This window comes from Equus caballus, chromosome 7, assembly GCF_041296265.1.
Source record: "Equus caballus isolate H_3958 breed thoroughbred chromosome 7, TB-T2T, whole genome shotgun sequence".
Classification (NCBI taxonomy): domain Eukaryota; kingdom Metazoa; phylum Chordata; class Mammalia; order Perissodactyla; family Equidae; genus Equus; species Equus caballus.
In genome coordinates, this window is record NC_091690.1 from 31,086,697 (window position 1) to 31,104,634 (window position 17,938).

Sequence of the window (17,938 nt, forward strand, 5' to 3'; positions counted from 1 at the left end):
TGGTGGCGGTGTGTGCTCTCCTCAGGAAGCACATAACGTGTGATTATCTCTCTTTTTGTGACGGTAGTAGCCACTGGTGCTCAATGTCTAGATTCATCGATTCGTTGGATGTTGCACAATGCTGATATTCCATCATTTCTTTTTCATTTATTTGTTGGAATACTTTTTAAAAGAGATGCTTCCCCTCCACAACTATTTGATTATCTAGTGTTGTAGTTAATACAGGAAAAAAAAAGAGTAAATGCTTGATTCTTTTCTTTTATGGCCAGTTTTCAAGATAATAATGAATGCATTCCCTGAAGTACTGAAGGTGACCAGTTAATTTTTGTTGTGTTTTAAATATAATCTTTCATTTTATAAAAGGGGTAACTGAGAGCCAGAGAAATTAAGTAACTGACCTAACATCACACAGCACATTGGCGGCAGAGCTAGGGTAGTGCTCTCCTGCCTCCCAGGTCATTCTCATCTTCCGCTTTCAGGAGCAGAACCCCAGACCCAGAACCCTGGGCTCAAAAGCTGTCTCCGAGAATATCCGAAACAAAATGGCCAATAAATGCTTGAAGCATTGTCCCTCTTCCCTTCCGACCATTGCCCTCCCCACTCTGCCCTGCAGCCAGGTTGAGACTCATTGGGAAGGGACGGGGACAGCCTGCACTTCGTGCACTGCTTCTGAGAGAGGGTGAGTTGCCAACCCTGGAAATCCTGGCTGGAGTCAGGGAGTTGTGGGAATGTGCCCAGGTTGCTATGGGCCCTGGCTGCCACAAAGCATCTCCCCTGCCAAATCCTGTCTTCTTGCTGATTCTCAGCAGGAAGATGAGTAGTCAGAGTAGAAGGTTCCCAGCCTGTCAGTTAGAAGGAAAATAGCTAAGAAACCATCTCCTCACCTTGTTAACTAGCTTAGCTTGAGCAAAATAGAGAGAACGGGAGAGTCGTTGGTACAGGTGGTCAGGGGAAGAGATGGGGGAGAAAATGATCAAATAGGGTTAGGATAAGGGAGAGTATGTTATAACTGTATGTGTATGAGAGAGAAAGAGAGAGAGAGGGACTGCCCAGCTCTTCAAGACTGTTCAGCGGTCTATCTGTTCACACCTACTTATGTAGCTGCTGACCTTCCCAGACCCACTTACTTGTCCTGGTGTCCCCCTTCCCTGTTCCTCTTCATCCTGCTGCTGTCCACCTCCCCACCCCCTACCTCACCCCCCTCCCACCCCCGCCCCAGGCTCCTGGGCTAGGGGGAGAGTGACGGCAGCAGAGAGAGGTTGGTGACAGATAAGGATGTGCTCTTTTATGTCAGGATGCAAATCCCTGCTAAACTGTGGGTTAGAGGGCCAGTCAAGGACAAGGACAAGGCTGCTGCCAATGGCCCTGGTCTGTGTTCTGAAGGATACTGATGTGGTTACGCTGGCTGGAAAGGAAGGTCGCGTGGATTGCATTCTTCAAAGTGAAATGGGACTTGACAGTGGGAGATGCTGTCTGTACTGAGTCATCCAACTGGGATCTTTGGGCCAAGAGGTCCCAAGAAGCTGTCACTTTAATTCTCTTCCTTGCAGAAGATTCTGGAGGATGTCAGCCTTATACAAGAGGAGAGGATATAGAAGGCAAGATACTATAGTGGAATGCTTTTAAAGTTTCAGGTTGTGAAATTAATTTAGTGAGTTGTGATCAGAATATTATAAAAAATGAAATAGAACAGACAATAGACCGCGGTGCATTATATGGAGAAGGTGAGTGTTGTTTCACGAAACTCTTTTTAGTGTTGTGTGTGTGTGAGTGAGTGTTACTGGGTTACAGTGTATTTCTCACAGTAAGTCACAGCCAAAATCTTTGAATATCATTGCTCTTTTGGAAAGTATCAGGAGTGAAGACTTGGATTCATTGTAGGCTCTTCCATGAAATTGCTCTGTGACCTACAGGAAGTTGTTTAACCTCTCTGACCTTCATTTTCCTCATCTGTGAAGTGAATGAATGAAACCAATTGAGATCAGGCTGATAATTTCTAATATTCCTTCCAGCTGTCAAATTCTATAATTTTTAAGATAGATGAGAATACAGCCTGTTTTTAAAGGTTCTCAAGGAACCAGATGACATCCTTTCCAATATGCAATAATTTCCATTAAAAAGCATCTCTTTCTCTTTAGGCTTCATTCATTCATTCCCCAATATGTATTGATGTGTCAGACACTGTTCTAGGTGCTGGAGAGCCAACAAGTGGGATAAACCGCCACAAACCCTGCACATGTGCTGCTTATCTGAGAAATCTCTGTAGCAGTTTATCATTTTTTCACTTACCACACGTTTCAAACAAAGCAAAATACAATTGAAAACCTTCTGTAGGCTCGAGAGAATAGTTATCATTTTCTCAATAATTGGTTTGGATCCTCAGTTTCTTCTTCTGTGAAGTGGGAATGTAATCATGGAATGTTAGAAATACAAGTTTTGAAAGGGCTTCTGAAGGTTTTTTAAGCTCAGAAACGTGACCTGACCTGATAATCCCAAATAGATAGAAATCTGAATGTTCCAGACTGGAAATTATTATTTTCCATGAATGATCTTTTTTTCTAGGAGCTCTTGAAACCACAGAGCATTCACTGGAAGGCGATTCACTTTGAAAGGTTCAATTTCAGCTTCTTGACATTTTCATCAGTTCTCAGTCTAGAGATGAGAAGCCTCTTTTGAGGACTTCGGGAGTGGGGTGGCATCTTTCTGGCTGATAGGCCAAGGACTCCCTTTTCTGGAGGAGGGGATGGGTAAAATGAAACCTGCAGGTTCCTGCCTACCAGAATGCTCGAATTAAAAGCATTGGGAGTGCTGTGGAGACGTTGGAAATCCTCCTGGCCACTAGGGGGCATTAAGAACTTGCTGTTCCACATCTCCTGATGCTTTGCCATTTTTGTCTAGTTATAGGCTGGCAGTTTTAAACAGGGTTGATAAAATGACCTTTTCAAAGCAATTTGGGCCAAGTCAGAGCCCCTGAATGCCAGGCCTATAAGCAAATTGATAGGCTGATGCTCATTTCCCTCATCTCCCCAAATTAAACGTGCTGGACCAGTCACTGATTCAACAGGTAGCTACTGGGTGCCGCTCATGTACCAAGCACTGGCCTAGACTCTACAAACCCAGCCTTCATCAAAGCAAATCCTCTGCTCGCCAGGAGCTCACGTTCTCAGTTTTTCCACAGACAACAGGCAAATGGCTTCTTCCTCACAAGGGGGTCTCATGTGGTTCTGAATCCAAGGTTATGAGGCTGTTTTCTGATAGTGAAGTGAAGGCTCTAGGCGTTAGCCTCATAATCTTCACAACTTCAAATAAGAGAAGGTAGATCTCTGTGAATGGAGTTTAGAAAAGTGGCCTTTTGATGCCTTTGGTACTATAGCTAAACTTTGGAACAACAGTTGGAGTTGACCATGCAGCCTCATTGTGAGTCCTAAGCCAGGAATCAGTGCTTTGCCGTGTAAACTTGCAGGAGTCATGAGTCTTTGTGGACCCAAGTTTTCCTAGCTGTTCCCGGAGAAGGCCAGGGCGCCAATAGAAAACTAAGTGAAGTGAGAGAGAATGATCTTATGGGGCGTTACCCGAGTGCTGAAACCCAACTGGGATTTCGCTAGACCGTTGTTATGTCTTTACAGCTACTCATTTGTTTGCATGGCTACGGCTCCCCATGCCATCTCTCTTATTTTGTGTAGACACTGGGTCTAGGTTATGTTAACTAATACTGGAACCCAGAAGTGAATAATTGTCCAACTCAGGGATCAGATTTTATTTTATTTTTCATAGTAACTTGAATGAGTTGAGTGTGTAAATGGCTGACATGGTAGTCACTACTCACGAAAGCTTGCTGCTTTCTAAGAAAATAGAATGGAATGAGGGAAGAATTCTGGGACCCACTCCTCCCACTCCAAACCTTTGAGCTGGGGGTGTTGTCCATAGGGCAAATTGAAAAAGTTTGGCAAGACTACCCATGCATTAAGGCACTGATGGGTAGTGAGCATTTATAATTAAGTGAAATACCTGGGATGTTCAGGGAATCTGCTAGAATGATTTGACTATCTCTACATTGTGGAGCATGAATTCATGCATGATAACCCTGCCTCCTAACACTCTCGCTGGTCCAGCCTGTCAATTTTTAGATTCTCTGAAGGCTACAAGTACTCTTTAGTCAAAAGCCCACTGCAGCTGAAAGCAGAACGCTGCTTCTATAACCTCCAGAGAAAGTGCCGTATTTATTGTTTCAGAAGACTAGAAGTGACAGGATCAGGTCTGAGGTGTTCGTCCTCTTTTTAATTTTATCTGGTATTTGCCCAAAGGCAGCTCTGATTAGAGTAATCTTTGCCAAGAGCCAGAGAGAAAGAAACTTGATTACAGAATTTGGTTACCTAGGCATTTTTAGGTAGTAAAAAGACCTTTGAACTGGAATTAAGCAGACCTGGCTTCCCAGCACTGTCGTCGTCTTACCACAGAACTACTAGCAAGCACTCTCAGTAATTATAGTAATTTGGAAAGGGCGCACCTGGCTGGAAATCCTGCCTTTGCTTCTTACTATGGGACTCATGCAAATCATATAATTTCTCTGATCCTCTTCTCTCATCTATAAAGCAATTTGATACCTATTTTACTTCCCTTACTGAGGTGTGGTAAAAATCAGATGGTTTATATGTGTAGAAGGGTTTGAATTACAAAGGGCTTCACAGGTGTGGTTTTTATTTTGGTAGCTATGTCCCGGTTGTCTCATCTGATTTCTGAAATTCCCCATTCTCCTCCCTTGACACTGCTGAACATTTAATTTCTCAGCTGGGGCACTTCTGGTCTTATCTGGGTTGCCTGCCCTTGCCTGCCCTGACACCTAGACAGGAGTTTCTGAGAATGAGATCACTATTGTCAACTGTTTATTTGTCTTTGGTTTTTAAAATACGCCACTGTCCAGGCCTCTCGGTGTTGAGTTACTATCCGCGGCTTAATTACCCACTGGCAGAAGGAGGAGACATGCTGCCTTGAAACTCAAGGACCTTTGCCTGCAGCTAATGCGGCTTCCTGTCAACATGTACCTGTGAGAAATAGGCTTCATATCTACTTTCAAAGTTGGTGACTTAGGTGCCTGAAAATATAGTTCACAAAGAACAAGCTAACAACAACAAAACCTAAAACAAATAAACAACAAAGCCAAAAGGCTTGAGGACATTTACAGTCTTCTTGCTCCAAAGGCAGTGCTCTCTTCACTTTCTGTTAGTGGTCAATAACAGGTGGTGACGTGCCCTCACCCAGTTCCAGTTAGTCTCAAACTGTAGTGGGGTTAGAATTATTGAGTCACAAGATCAGAGTTTAGAAATGGATTCTCCATTTCCACCTTTCCCTCTTCCACTCCCCACTGGACATCTTTGGTTTTAATGAGCTCAGGGAGGCCAGCGGGCAGGCCGAGGTAAGAGGGTTGTGATTATGAGGTCAGGGACCAGACTTGCAAGACTCGAGGGACGGAACCTTTGGGAACAAGGAAAAAGGAGTGTATAGAAGCAGAAGAAAACATGGAGAAAAGGGAGGAGGGTGGAACCTTATCGAGGCAAGAAGAAAGGGAAGAAATGGAGGAGGAAAAGAGGAGGGATAGAGTCAGGATGGGGTAGAAAGGAAGAAGATAAGGGGCTAAGGAGAAGACCTCTTTGTGCCAACCTCCCACTGAGACAGAGCAGAAACAAATATTTTAGAGCAAGGTCAGCTGCGCCCAGATGTGCCTTAGATGCTCTTTATGTGAATCTGCCAGGGATTCAGGCCACCAGAGTCCCCAGTTCTCTCCTGATACAAGAACTCCCATGCTGCTAGTCCCTGTTCCAACTGTCAGTGGCAAGGGCATCCCACATCCCTTAAAAGCAGTGTGGCCATTCCTATTCTTGAGAGCTGGAACATTACATGCTTACTCAGGGTCTGAGGAAGGATGAGGAAGACCTAAAAAGAAGATGCTGGCAAAGAGAACTTCCAGATCACTTTATGTAGGGAGAGGCTCTGATGGAGTGAAGAAATCAGAGAACGTGTCATCAGAACATGTGAGTTTAGGACCAGCCCGGTGGCGCAGTAGTTAACTTTGCACATTCTACCCCGGCAGCCCAGGGTTTGCTGGTTCAGATTCCGGGTGTGGACCTATGCACCACTTGTCAAGCCATGCTGTGGCAGGTGTCCCACATGTAAAGTAGAGGAAGATGGGCGCAGATGTTAGTTCAGGGCCAGTCTTCCTCAGCAAAAAGAGGAGGATTGGTCACAGATGTTAGCTCAGGGCTAACCTTCCTCAAAAAAAACAAAAGACATGAGAGTTCAGGTTCCCCTGCTCTCCCACTTAATTGCTGAGTGGCTCCTAGACAGGGTTTAAGTTTTATTATCTATAAGACACCTCTCTGTCTTCATGCTTACCTATGGTTTATTGAGATAACAGATGCAAACCCTAAAGTGCCTTGTGTACCTCCTGTGGCACTTGCCACAGCCTTATGTTTAAATACTTGAATAGTGTATCTTTATTCGTAGGTTATGTGCTCATCAAGGGCAGGATACTTGCAGGCTTATCGTCTAGCATGGTGCCTGGCACAGAGCAGGTGTGACACATATCTGCAACAGACACCTAATAATTAAATAAACAAGGAAGATGATGGTTTTCTTTTAGCAATCCCAGTAAGCAGATCTCTAGAAATTATACCATCAGCTCTTCAACTGATCTGCGGCTATTTAGGCTTGATGTGGCAAGTATGGGCTTGGTTTTACTGGCTTAGGTCATATTTCCCCAGAGATTGAAAAATACCTAGGGACCATTTGCACATCCCTAATTTTTCCATTGTAAATTAAGGAATGAATTTAATTTTGACATCTTTTTAGGTTAAAATATTTTATTATCTAAAAACAATCAATTATTATGAGCAAATGAAGTCTGTAATGATACCTCCTGGTACAACATAGAAAATGACACACACACACAATGTTGTAATTTTAGTACGTGTGCAATATCATTCCACTTCCAGCAAATGTATACAAAAATAACCATAAATTATTTAAATATATAGCAGATGTGTGTTTATATTTTTAAATAGTTGCATTTCTCCTTTGAGTGGAAATACCATGATTTCCTTAGTCATTCTGTCATATGATATTTTGGTTTTGCCAACCTTTCACTGTTAAATAAGCATTGTTTCTTGCATAAGAAATAATTATTATTACTTTTTTTTAAAAAAGAACAAAACCTAAAGCAGTTGGTTGAGTGCCTCGTTTGTGCTGAGCACTTTACTTGTAGTGTGCATCACTTAATTTTCACAACCCGCGAAGTGTGTATTATTTTTCCTCTTTGTACAGAAAGAAACTGGAGCCTAGAGAAGTAAGTAGCTTGGCTAAGTTACACAGCCAGTGAATACAGAGCCAGGATTTCTACAGTACTCAGGTCTGCCTAATGCCCAAACCCCTATCCCTCTAAACCGCAAAACTCTTAGGGACAGGAGTGTAAGGTCAAAAGGTGTTACTAGCTTGTGGCTCTAACTACATTTTTCCATGTTGCGTTCCAGAAGCTTGTGCTGTTGTATAAACTCCACTCCCTGAGTATACTGTTTTCTCCATAACTTTGTCTGACTTCATTTTTTAAGCTAAGAAACATACAGAGCCACATCCACTCTCTTCATTACCTTATAAGTATACTGAATCCATCTTGAGCTTGAGTATCCCCTGCCTGGAATGAGCATGGATTACAGCACAGTCTGCCCTGAGTTCACCTAGTCCTGGGCTCTCACCCTTACTCGAAGGTGGGGCACAGGTGATTTCCTGCCTTTCCAAACTAGCAATGGAGAGAAATTATACTTCCTTTTTTATTTATGATCACCCTCTTTTCATTCCCTTCACCCCTTTGAGAAACGTAGCAAAGCGTATTCTATCAAAATAAGAGATACAGGGCACTCTGCTTTGAGATGTCCTGCATTTCCTTCATTGCATTAATGCCAGTGCTGGGGTAACAAGTCTGGAATAAAGAATTGATCAGCAAACATCAGGAAATGTAATTATGGGGGAGGTGGGCATTGGAAACTTCCACAAGAACTCAGGGACCATTTGCACATCCTGTTATTTTCTTTTGATCAGGGATGAGTTTAATGTTCCATCAAGCATGTGGGAAGGGATCAGAGAGAAAACATGGGGTTCCTCTCTGCTGGTTCCTCTCTGAAGAGCCACAGAGCATGCCTGCTTAGGAGGTCCCTTTCTTGTTAGTTACTGTTTAGTCATTCACTTTCGCTGTGATGCTTCCTTGGTAAAATAGTGTCTTTCAGGCTTGCTTTTAGTATCTCCTATTAAAATAGGCCCTGTTACTTTTTGGTCCTATGGTGTCCATGAGGGTTCTAATATCATGCACACATACATAGCCTTTGTGCAAAACCCATGCAGCCACCCTTGCTGTGGTTCGGACAAAGGTTAAGTTGGTATCTTATTATTGAGGTTCGTTTGGAGTTTTTTCTCTTGCACCAGGCTCTTGCAAGTATTAGAAATAAATAAAAACGGTTTAGCTCTGGCTCAAAGAGGATTTTTCCCCTGCAGCTGATTTTACTATAATATATAGCTTAATATAAAACCTAGCATTCTGAATACAGTTCGTCTTCAAAGTGGATTAGGGTTGGTGCTTTGGGCATTTCCAAGGCATTAGTTACAGTACATTGCATCAGCTTTACCAGTTGCTTCTCCTGTAATAAAAGGGATAGAAAGATCCCCGCTTGACTAGAAGACCCAAATGCCATCTTTTAACGTCTGTGGAGTGTGATGGAGATGATAATTGAATGGCAAAACCACCCCTATTGTAAGGAGGCAATGAAGCATGTTCTAGTTCCCTTAGAAAAGGCAAGTACAGAAATGCGAGAGGCTTGAGAGTTCTATTCATATGAGTGATAATAATAATGATAACAATAATGATCATGATATTGCCACTATTTTCAACCTGCCCCCTTCTCCACAGGGCTTAAAATAAATAAACCTGTATTTTAAGCTATTAGGTTGACCTCAGTCTTTATCCATCTCTCTTTTTGTGAGGGGGAAGCTACTGAAATGATAAAAATAGATTTCCTGTGTGCGACCTGTGTGGCGCTGGGTAAAGTGGATTTTCATAATGCTGTGTGGCGTGTGTATGATGTGTCTGTGTGACCAGACATCCCGCGCTACCCGATGTACGTTATTACGTTAGTGATGAATATGCGATGCTCATACACACAGATTGCTGACATAAAAATAAGACAACCATGAACTTTTCTTAACGTTTACTAAGTGCTAGGGGCTGTGCTAAGTGCTTTACGTGTGTTACCTCGTTTATCTCTCAGAACAAGCCCATGACATAGGCACTATGGTTGTCAATCTGATTTTTCACAAGGGTTAACCGAGGCACTGAGGGATTAACGAAGTTGTTGATAAATGGTGAATCCAGAATTTGAACTCAGACGTTCTGATTCCAGAACCCTTGCACTTAATTGCTAGGTCATACTGTCTCCCATAAGTAAGGAAATAAATGAGTATTATAAGCTTAATATAATTGGAAAGTGTGCTGTAAATGTCAAGGATGTGCAAATATGCCTGCCAGCTTTGGGAATTCATATGTCCGGGATATGTATCTGCACATACCATACATATGTTTATCTGAAACAGGTCATGTGATGGATATTAAGAATTCATATGGTGTTTTGTACAAGGCATACGCAACAATTGTGTAGTATAGGTGTATGAATGAGTTAGCAAATCAGGTACCAACATAGGACCAAGATGCTGACAGTAAAGACTGAGATCATTCCACACCACGGGAGAGACCAGGCTAACGTGGGAGATCACAAGCTCTGGCTTGAGATTGTGCAGGTTGAACCCCAGTGCAGCTGCTGCGTAGCTGTGTGTTTTTAGACGACCCTTCCAAGCCTCCTGTTTTCTCATTTGAAAATGAGGATAACAACTCACTCATTGGGTTGATTTGAGGATTAATTGAGATCATGCCTGATTCATGTAAGCATGTAGTAAATATTAGCTAGCCTTACTGTGATTGTATTTGGATATTAGGCTAATTTAAAGAAAATTCTCTTCCTAACATCAGCACAGAAGCTGTGTAGGTAAGTTGTTCTTTGTAACATTTCCCCTCAGAAAACAAGCATATTGTTCCTGGAACCTGGGCCAAACACTCACCCATATAAGTACTTAGTGCCAATAAAATGGAAAACAGATTATTTTGACAATGTGCTGTAGTCCTGAGGTAGGACGTGAGAGGGCACTATTAGTAAAACAGTAACAGGAAGGATGAAGTAGTTTAGCGTTTAGAAGAATGTGGTAACTTCTGTAAATCTAAAACTCTTCTTAAAATAATGTTTATTTTTTTAAAAGTGCATGGTAATATGTTTCTGGATTCAGCTCTTCCATGATTAATGGATCAGCTTCATCTTTGTATCACAGCAAACAAGCTAACAAAGGCAGCCACGGATAGGCACTTCCTGAGCCTGGTTCCTTCTCTGTACAGTGTCGGGGCTGGCTTCCTCTAAGGTATTTTTCTGCTTTGAAACTGAAACAGAATGAACAGACATTTAGGGGGAATTAAATTATGGCTTAATGTTGGCCTTATAATAAGCATTGGCAGACATCCTTTGGACAGGAGACTATGGAAGAGGATGGTTATTTTCTGGATTGTGGGCAGCACCAGAACTCAAGAGGGGCTGGGGTTCCTGAGGGGAAGTTTGGGAGATTGGCCTATCTGGAGATCTGTGGAAGAGAGTAGGATAAAATCCCTTCTCGCAGGAATGGTTAGGCTGAGGCCCTCACGGAATACCAGAAAGAGAATTGATTAAACTCTAATTCAGAGTGTCGGGGGTCGTAGAGCAGAACTTGTGAACTTAACCGTTGTGCCACTGGGCTGGCCCCTAAGGTGTTTTCTTAAGAGTTCATAGATAAGCTGCTGTTTCCAAATGCATTCTTGTTCCTTCCTTTAATTGCTCCCCAAGGATCCATAGTCCAAACACCCTTATCTAAGAAACCTGAGCTTTTAGTTAACCAGGAATGACTGTTCTGGGCAAAGAGCATTATAGTCCCAGGTGAGTTCTCCTGAGACCTCTTATGTGATGTAGGCTGAGTGTGATGTGATAATCCAAGGGAAGTTATGACCGCAGTCAGAGCTGTCCCTAGGGGTACTGCAGGGCTGAGACACGGGGTGTTCTTCAGTCTTTGCTCTGCAGAAGGGCTTTGCAGTGGAGGAGCAAACTGCATAGAGTTTGACGCTGGAAAACGAATTGCATGGGGCGTCTCTTCAAACCTCCTGACCCGTCTTCACTCAACGCTCCCCCACCCATCATTTCTTCATTCACATATGTTTACCGAGCATATACACTGGGTGGGGCAGTGAGCTCGGTAACAGGATAACAAAGATGAATGGGACATAAATCTTGCCTTGATGGCCGTGGCAGTCCGAGGGGAGATGGAAAATGCACATTAATAATTGTGGTACAAGGTAGAAAAGGATTTGTTGAAAAGTGGTATGGGTAAACTGCTTCAAGGGTTTTTTTTTTTTTTTTTTGCTTGAGGAAGATTAAAGCCCTGAGCTAACATCTATGCCAGTCTTCCTCTATTTTGTAGGTGAGTCACTGCCATAGCATGGCTGATGAGCAGGGTAGGTCCACGCCCTGCATCTGAACCCATGAACCTGGGCCGCAGAAGCAGAGCATGCCAAACTTAACCACTAGACCACAAGGCCAGCCCCTACTCCAAGGTGTTTTTTATACTAGGAAGGATTGATTTAAGTAGATAAGGAGGACATTTTTAAAGGAGAAAAGAAAGAGAAGTCATAAAAAGACAATTAGAAGAGCAAGAATACGGGTGGGCTTGCTACGGAACCTCGGAACCTGTGGAATACCATAGACCCTTAGGCCTGAAGGTGCCTTCTGAGGTCATCTCATCTCAACCTCAATGTGAGGATGTCCCCAACAGATTCAGTCTCTGCTTGAACACCTGCATTGACGGGGAACTCACTAGTTATTTTTGGATTAACAGTGTCTGGTCACTGAAAGAAGTTGGGGGATCTCTAAGAATATTGTGTGTGTATGTGTGTGGCAGAGAGAGAGAGAGAGATGGAGACAGAGACAGAGAGACAAAGAGAGAAGGGAAGAGAAGGGTGAGGGAGAAAGAGGCAGGATGGTAACCCAGATTTTCAGTATCATAGTGCGGATCTGCCTGAAGGACAGTGGGTCCAATAAGTGCTGACGGGTTGTTCTTTGAGTTAAGCTGGGGAGATTTTCTTATGGTGGCGATGGAGTCTAATGTCCTGGTTCCAAGGTCCGAGGATGCAAACACGAACTTGCACAGAATGTGATCATGTGAGCAAGCCTTCAAGAACGGAGACTTTGCTCTGGCTGGTGAGATTTAAGCCTTACTACGTCTTGAAAACACATTAGATCTACCTTTGGAAGCTAAATTAGAACCTGAAGACCACAGAGAAACTACTTTTAAAAGTCTTTTAGCATTTATTAAGCTACCATTTCAGCAGGCGATGGCAAGCCTCATTTTAAGCAAACTAAATTAGTGGAGCCTCGGGCTGCCCTGTCAGTAAGAGGCCAGTGGTCTCCTCCTCTGGGCAGGCCCAGCTTGGAGCACTGTGTGGGCAGTCCTCAGTAATAGGAGCCTCCAGGCACCAGCACTTGCACAGCCCTGCTGACTCACCCCAGACCTACAGGGTGACTTCTTAACAGGTAAGAGGTACTAGAGACACTTGGGTACAAATTAGGAATTAGCGTTGTACTGACATTATTAGTTGCAAAAGAGAAACTGCATCCGTGGCCTGAGCATGCCATAAAAAGTATTCCTTGCAAGTATTTCTAGCCAGTGAGTTTTGCTAAATATTTGGGATGGCATTTCTTTTTAAAATATTTAGAATTTAGTAGGAACTCCCAAGGAAATTGGTATTAATGCTACGGTATGTTTAGTTTAGGGAACAAATAGAAACTGACTGAATAAACAAGGAAACAAAGTGTGTTACTTTGCAGAATCGCAATCTCAAATATTAATTTGTTTACCAAGTTGCAAATCAAATAAAAGCCTTCACAAAGAGCGACAGAGAGAAGCAGTTTGAATAGTAGATGAAAAAATATATTTTATAGGAACTTCAAATGGAGTAAAACAGGGGAATGGAGAAAACACTGGGTTTGGAGTCAGAATACTTGGGTTTGGATCACATCTTGACACCTAAAGTTCTTAATCTCTCTGGGCCTCAGTTTCCTCATCTCTAAAATGAGAAAAATGACACTACCTCATGGGATTTTTACGTGGCTTAAGTGGGAAAATACAGTGCTTGGCTCAAGAATTCCTAGGTTAATCTGAAAATTTTTAGGACATTGGAACGTTTCTAATCCGTGCCCGACTAAAGCAGATTTTTCATTTGGTTCAAGTCCTTGTTGTCACGTATTTGCTTTGAACTGAAAGGGTAAGAGCAGGGAAGCTGATTATTTACAGACACACTTTTATTAAGTATTGTTGTTGCAAAGTCGTATATAAATCAAGTAATATTTAAAAGGCATTAGGGGAATTTCCCACATAAAGGAATTCTGTTTGTGTAAAGCAAAAAGATGTTTCCAAAAGCAGGTAACCGTTCTGTTATATCTTTTGTGCAAATCTAAATGTTGACATGTTGGGATTAGTTCTAGCGAGGTGTTTATGTTTGATTAACTTCCCGCTCTGTGTGGGCTTATGAGGGAATTAGATGCACACAGACTGTGCAGACAAAAGCACAGTGAGTGGACTCCGGAATGCAATTTGTTTTTTTTTTTAAATTACTCTTTGAGGTCAAAATACTACCTGCAAAATAATACTGGAAATAATTAAGGTAGAATTTGACCCAAAGATGTTTGATTTACAGAAAGCAGTTTCAATTCCAGCCTTATGACTTTGGACATGATTTATCTTGCCAGTGCCTCAGTTTCTCATCTGTGAACCTGGGTGGGACAGGTGGAGGAAGGATGGGTGTTGGACTAAACATCTAATGTCTCTCCTAGGCCTAGATCCTATCACCTAAGGAAGGTCTCTCGCTCATAAAATTTTCCAACTGTCAGACAGAGTTGCTATGTTTTACAAAAGTACCACCTTACAGGGGCCGGCCCGGTGGTGTAGTGTTTAAGTTTGTGCACTCTGCTTTGGTAGCCTGGGGTCCATGGGTCCGGATCCCAGGTGTGGACCTATATACACTGCTCATCAAATCATGCTGTGGTGGTGTCCCACATAGAAAAAAATAGAGGAAGATTGGCAACAGGTATTCGCTCAGGGCCAATCTTCCTCACCAAAAAAGAAAGAAAGAAAGAAAGAAAAAAAGTACAAGCTTACATCCTGGGAGCGGTTGAGGGTATGGAAAATGGAACTCTTTCTTTTCCTGGAAACACAGAGAAACAAGGTCACTCTATGTTCAGTGACATGTTTCATGTTTATTTGAGAACACTCAAGTTATACAGCAGGTGGCTTCCTCACAGAGTGTGCCTTATTCGGTTGATTAATTGAATAAAAATGTTCATAGAAACAATCTATTTTAGTGAATCCTTTTTGTAAAACAAATGATTTGTATTATATGAATGATTATTCCAACTCATACATTTTTTAAATCTGTATTTTCATACATGGGGCTTGCTTAAAGTAAAGTAGACTTTTCCAGTTCATAGACTCAGAACTACAAGAGAGACTTTAGTGGTTACTCCACATAACCAATCCCCAAATCGCAATTTCAGGGTATTTAAAATACTGTGCAGTCACTGAATTGAGGCAAACTGTGAGGGCGGTGGTCCAGAGTCTAGGCTCCTAGAGAGGGCTGGGGGGATCGCACCGCCACTTGCCACTGGGGACAGCTCGAGGGGCAGAGTGCAGTCAGGACAGAGGCAAATGGACGATTCCTGAAAAGTAGGGATATCCAACAGAGTGACTTTCATTGAGGTAAGAGCTCAAGCTTAATGCAGAATTTTCCAGGAATGAATTATTTACAATTACTCCCTCCAAGTGCCTTCCTTGCAGGAAGATAAATAACTCAGGGTGCAGTGGGAATGGTTGTCTGGAGCTGGATTACAGGGCCTGCCCCTGAAAATCCTCCACTGAGCTCAGTGTTCTTCAGGTCCTTCCTGGGTCGTAAGAAAACAATTCCATTTTTTTTTGTTTGAAATTGTATGTAAAGGCTGATATCCCCCTGGTGCTTGACCAACATGTTGTTGTATTCCATCAGAACAAACTAGGCACTTTTCACAGTTTCAGCACTATATCTCAGGGCAATAAGTTACCACTGTTCTGCTCAACCCTGGAAGCAATTTGGAGCGCACTGCTCAAACATCTGTACTTCTCTGGATCCTGGTTTGCTTGTCTGTGAAAGGTGGTTACTTTTCTGGTTGGGAGAGCTGGAATGGCCAGAGTTCCTGTCAGAAATAAAAGCTTTATATGGTTGCTTTAGCACTTGAAAGGCATCATTTCCTAGAGCTTTGGTGCCCTTCTCTTTGGGTGAGTTAAGCTTCCAAAGCTGCTTTGACTCTTGCTCTTTGCCTGCAAAGCCCTTTCTCATCCATGAAGCCTCACCTTTTTGATGTGGGATTTTAGTAAAATCTCTACCCTCCCCGTGCCTCCGTTTTCTCATCTCTAAAAGAGAATGAACCACTGGAGATAAAGTGATGGTTGGGTCAGATCTTCGAAATCTGGTCCATCATTCTGGAATTTTGTGGCCACCAGTATGTAAACTCCTCCAGGGCACAGACTTGCACTTGTGCATCCCTGTTTTCCAGCACCTGGAACATAGTATGCTCAATAAATGCATGTTGAATGGGTGAACGAAGGAAGACTTATAGTAGATATCATCTCTTGCCCTCATCCCTCACCCAACTGAACATTAGGATCCAGCTAGGCTGTTCTGTTTGTAATTCTAAGAATAGACCATGGTCTCTTTTACACCTCACTGCCTTTACACATGCGATCCCTCTGCCTGGAAGCATGCCCCCCTTGGTCTACCCAGAAAACTCGTCTGCTAACCTTCAACCTTGGGTAGGTACTGTCTCCTCCATGAAGTTCTCTCTGGCTGAAGATCTCTCTCTGGGCTCACACTGCATTTGGTATATGCTTGTGTTGAAGTGGATTTTCTTACCAAATTGTAGTTCTTGGATTGGTTTTCTGCTCTCCTCTCCCCGCCCCCAGATTTGAAGCAGCTGAAGGCCAGGGTCATCTTTGATAGGCATTCAAAAATTATTTTTAGGAATAAATGAACAATTGTACAAAATCTTTTCAGAGACGCTTCAAGTACCCAGTATTAAGGTGTGCTTAGAGTCTGGGAATATTACATACTTTTTGATTGATTTGCTAGATTACCAGGTACACCACCAAGCTTCAATTTTCTTAGCAGAGATAGGCAGAACTCCATTTAAATGGCATAATCATACAGTCACGTTTTGTTCCTCTGAAACATAACATCTACCAACAATAAAACACACACACATGTAAATTAAAAGGAAAAAAACCCTCCTTATCCCTACCCGCTAAATCTCTTTTTCTCTCACACACGCACGCACACACAACACAACACACACACATTACTTTTCACAATCTAATACCAGGTCCTAGAAGAGTGTTTAACACATGACAGATGCTCAGTAACTATTTGAGAATGAATAGATGTCTGTCATTCCTTTCACTGCCCAATTTCTGGAAAGGGCAGTCTAATCTTGCAGCTTCCATCTATTCATCCCCTTTTTACTCTTTAACTTCTAGCAATAAGTTAAAGAGTTAAAGACTTTAGTGGTTACTCCGCGTAACCAATCCCCAAATAGCAATTTCAGGGTATTTAAAATACCGTGCAGTCACTGAATTGAGGCAAACTGTGAGGGCAGTGGTCCAGAGTCTAGGTTCCTAGAGAGGGGTGGGGGGATCGTACTGGCACTTGCCACTGGGGACAGCTCGAGGGGCAGAGTGCAGCCAGGGTAGAGGCAAATGGACGATTCCTGAAAAGCATTTTCTTCTCTTGCCACACCACTGCAATTGTTCTCTCAGAGGTCATCAGTGACCTGACTACAAAATCTAATGAAATTATCTCAGTCTTCCTCCTGCCTGACTTCATTGCAGTATTTGGCATTGTTTATCTTTTTGAAATGTGGTATAATTGCAAAAGCATGAGTTTTAAAGTGAAGGGACCCTAGTTTAAATGTGTGCTCATCTTCCACTTGCTAGCTGTGTGAACTTGGGCAAGTGACCTTTTAAAAAATCTTTCATCGTCCTAAAATGGAGCTTTTGATACCTATTTTCCAGGGCAGTTGGGACAGTCAATTGGGGTTTTGTGCATGAAGCACTTAGCCCAGTGCCTGGCTTGTGGTAGTCACTCAATAAATGTTGGCTCCTTTCCTCCGTTGACTTCTAAATCATCCCTCATTCTTAGTTTTTTCCCAATCTACATCTCTGAATAAATCTTCATAGGGCTTTTCTTTTCCTTGGCCACCTCCTCTCATTCCACATTTTTCTCCTGCCCTATTTCAGATTTTCTTCATGTTTGATCTGAACTATTTCCCATGCATATAGTCGATATTTCAAAAATATGGACTGGTTGAATAATAGTCTCTGAATTGGTCTCTATGTGTCCCATCTTTTGCTTCTCCAATACATATTTCACACTGTCACTAGAATGGATGTTCCTCAAATACAGGTCGATAATGTAAAAAAACCCACAACACTTGAATAGCATCCCTTTGTCTAAAGGATAAAATCTAAACTCTCAACACTCACCAGAATCTGACCTTCTTGCCTCTCCACCCTCATCTCCTATCATTCCTTCCATGTGCCTTGACTTATCTCTTCCTATTTTTGAAAACTCTCCATGAGTTTTTACTTCTCAGTGCCTTTACTCAAACTGTCCCTTTATTCTAGAATGCCTTATTCTTTTCTATTGAAATTCATACTTTGTCTTAACTTAAATACCACTTCCTCCATAGAGCCT

General features: G+C 42.5%; 1 protein-coding gene across 13 annotated transcripts in view; it reads left to right on the forward strand.

Annotated features, from left to right (window-relative positions):
• The window catches only part of GRAMD1B (GRAM domain containing 1B), a 227,563-nt gene that overhangs the window by 40,853 nt on the left and 168,772 nt on the right, over positions 1 to 17,938 (forward strand). For 3 of the 13 annotated variants that reach the window (XM_070273840.1, XM_070273837.1, XM_070273854.1), the window contains exon 1: positions 1,462 to 1,724. The exons of 3 other annotated variants lie outside the window; for them this stretch is intronic. The gene's annotated coding sequence lies outside the window, so the exon portion shown is untranslated. Of the gene's footprint in view, positions 1 to 1,264; positions 1,725 to 17,938 lie in introns of those variants that run through there. 7 more of the 13 variants (XM_070273856.1, XM_070273859.1, XM_070273843.1 and 4 more) reach the window with 7 other exon arrangements.